This window comes from Apteryx rowi, unplaced genomic scaffold (genome assembly GCF_003343035.1).
Source record: "Apteryx rowi isolate R43461 unplaced genomic scaffold, aptRow1 scaffold_587, whole genome shotgun sequence".
Classification (NCBI taxonomy): Eukaryota; Metazoa; Chordata; class Aves; order Apterygiformes; family Apterygidae; genus Apteryx; species Apteryx rowi.
Window position 1 is genome coordinate 146,784 of NW_020450857.1, and position 3,151 is coordinate 149,934.

At 42.2% G+C, this 3,151-nt stretch overlaps 1 protein-coding gene across 4 annotated transcripts in view; it reads right to left on the reverse strand.

The window, feature by feature from the left end:
* Positions 1-3,151, reverse strand: part of GDPD5 (glycerophosphodiester phosphodiesterase domain containing 5) — a 172,310-nt gene that overhangs the window by 121,799 nt on the left and 47,360 nt on the right. The window contains exon 1 of one of the 4 annotated variants that reach the window (XM_026082652.1): positions 2,867-2,885. The exons of the other annotated variants lie outside the window; for them this stretch is intronic. The gene's annotated coding sequence lies outside the window, so the exon portion shown is untranslated. Of the gene's footprint in view, positions 1-2,866; positions 2,886-3,151 lie in introns of those variants that run through there. 4 annotated transcript variants of the gene reach the window in all.

The window sequence follows — 3,151 nt, forward strand, 5'->3', positions numbered from 1 at the left end:
TGCCCTACTTTCAATGCAAATAAATGCAGAACATACAGACTCCAGGAATGTTTGAGACTTTTCACTAACCTGTTTTTAAAAGAGCCTTGACAGAGTCTACTGCTTTTTACATTAAAATAAGTATTTTTCCACTCGCTGGTGACTCATGGGATCACTGTTTATCATGAACCTCTGTATAATTTCAACATCTCCATCTCTTATTACAAGTTGTATCAAGTTAGTTATGGTTAAAACACTGAGCTGAGCAARTAAGTACCTATACTGATTACATGAGGCTTGGTAACTGGTTACCAATAACCAGTTACCCCATTGATATTCTTGTAAGCAGTCATCCAATTGTTTCCCTAATTACACTGGAAAATATCAGATTTTCCTTTAAGTACTTCATAATAATAGGAGTTTACCTCTTCAAGAGCCAACCCTCCAGTTCTACATATWTATAACAAAAACCACCCACACACCACACACTCAAATATCTTATTTTTTGCCCAGCTAGGACTGAAATRATTAAAAGTGTTAAAATAAACTGATCTAAATTCTTGCGACTTTCACTGACTCTTTCTTCATGGTTTTTACACCAATCTTTTCTTTGTTTTGGATGAGTTCGGCATATTAAAGTAACACAATTTCACTTTCCCCAGCTTGGAAAATGGAAATGGAAGAAGGAAAATATCCCCATCTGTTTAATAATAGAACAACTCTTATAGAGGGATGTTTGCTACAGCCGTTCCCACAGGAGGAAATCTATATGCACGCTGAGCAGCATTTTCCACRTTTTGTTGGCTCAGACCCAGAGCCTCTCAACTTGCAAGATCMAGATTTAATTTCAAGGCGGGAAGGGTAAGAGAACACCTCAAAGCCATGAACAGCTTCAACACCCTGGAGACGCTGCATTTCAGCTGAGGATGGCACGCAAGTAATGGTTGTGATGACCCTCCCCAGATCGCTGGAGACCTCTTGATGACCCAGCAGGATTATGCTTCCCAACACATTGTTATTCATGCTTTGGAAATAGGGTTGGGTTGGAGGTCTTCCGCCCAGGGCACAAACATTCAATTTTTTAATATGGACAACACTTAAGGGTCCCTGCACAAGTGAAAACAGATGTGTTAAAAATGCCAGTTGCCTATCTTTTTTTTTTCCTGGCAAGCATGAAAATAATATATATATATGTATGTATTAATCAAAAGCAAGGTGTTCCTTGACACATGCCTCTGTGTGTGTGTGTGTGTGTGTGTGTGTGTAAATAGAGCATTTGGGATCAGAACTGAGTTTGGAAAATTTGTATTGGCAAAACACCCCTGCCCTAAAAGCCACATGGTGCTGCCCCAGTGACAGAAAATATTAGGGGAAAAAATAAAGTCTGCAGAGCTTATCTTGATCTGACATAGGAGCTCCAGAGTTACAGCTCCAGCTCTTATGCCTCTGAAGGGGAACAGCACTGTCTTCCTGATGCCTGATGATGCCAAAAACCCTATGACTRCTTCCTAACACAGGGAGACATCCAGCAGATCCACTTTGATTCACAAGAGACAACCCAAATAGTCAGGGATCTGGCTGACGTGTAGCCCCTATGGGTCTGACCTGTTGTTTATTGTTCTTAAGTTTTTAAAAAAAAATTAACGCTTTGAAACTAGGGCAGCATGTAGTTTGGGGTTGTACACTTCCAGTTAATGAGAATTCAGACTTCAAAAGATAAACACTTCAAAGGGATTACAAAAGAAAAACTTAGACTTTAATCTCGTTAAATAAATAAGCGCAATACTTGCTAACGCCCTCTGCAATCTAGCTTCTTAATATTTTCCAGACTAAGGGTATATTTGGCTCCTCACATTTTAAAAAGGGGCTGAAGAAATGGAACAGGTCACCAGAACACCTGTACAAGCTTCTTACAGAGCAATAACCAAATGCGTTCTCCTGCTTTCTGCACAAGCTTGAGCCTTTGCAATAAAACCTTCTTGCAAGTCAAGGCATCAGGGCAGATCTGYAAACCCAACATCTCAACAGCTTTGACTGCAGGAGAAAAGCCTTGTTCTCTCTCCCAAAGCTGAGAGGTAACCAAAACCAGCTACACATATCTTCCYAATATTAGCAGAACTATGCTGTATTTTTATCCATGATATGACAGCAGAGGTGGTGGTCACACACGGCCTGACCTGAGGCTCCGCCTGCACTGGCGCATCTCAGCAGGACCCTGCCCTCAAGCGTGACCCYGAGGAGATGGGATCACAGCACATGGCATGTTCGTTCTCAGTAAGACAAAAAAACTTCCCAATTAGCTGATTTTTCTTTTTTAATCCTAACAGCGCTTTGTATCTGCACATCCTCAGAAGACAGTAGGRAAAAAAAAAGGTACTGTCATAACCCCAGGCATTGGCTCTCACGGTTAAGACAAAAATCAACTTTTCTTCATCTCAGCAAAGGACACTAGGAATGGAAAAAGCACAAATAATCCAGTTTATGATCAGTTCAGATTCTTCTTGGAAAGATACTCAGAAATGGAAACYGAGAAGATAACAGAGTAGAGTTGACAAACACCTGCAAGGAGTCCCATTAGCCGTGCCCACCTGGTTTCTACATGAYTGTTCACTAAAAATCAGTGCAGCCAGCTCAGATGAGTTCTGGCTCCATGCTCAGAAATCTAAAGCCAACAGAAAGTTGGAGATGGACARAAAGCACTGAGGACACTCCGCACATTTACCTGGGACACTGCCTTGCCTAGGCACAGCCCCAGAATGAGAGAAACAAGGTGAAGTAGACCTAAGAGATTTCTGTGAAACCTATAAAATGCAGAAGGGACTCAAGTCACTTTCAGATATGAAATAATGGGTGATAATCAGACAAGTCCAACACCTCCCAGGCTTACCTGGTACAGAAAGCTGAGAAAGGGTGCACATTGCTTCTTTTGGAGTTTCAGGACTGATTTTCTGAAGCACAACAGCTCTGAGGGCTGGCTAATGCAGAAGAGACCAGCTCCCCAAGCCTCTGCCTCATGGTTAGGTCCTGGAGGTCACAACAAGAGCTCTGCTCAAAGCTTTTCCTGCYGTCAGGGTAGTTCCCATGTAGCAAACCTGCAAGGCCCACCAAGGGAGAGCTCAAAATGCTTCTTCCCTTCCATCCCTTTTGGCTCATCTCCTCCATGCTATCCCTC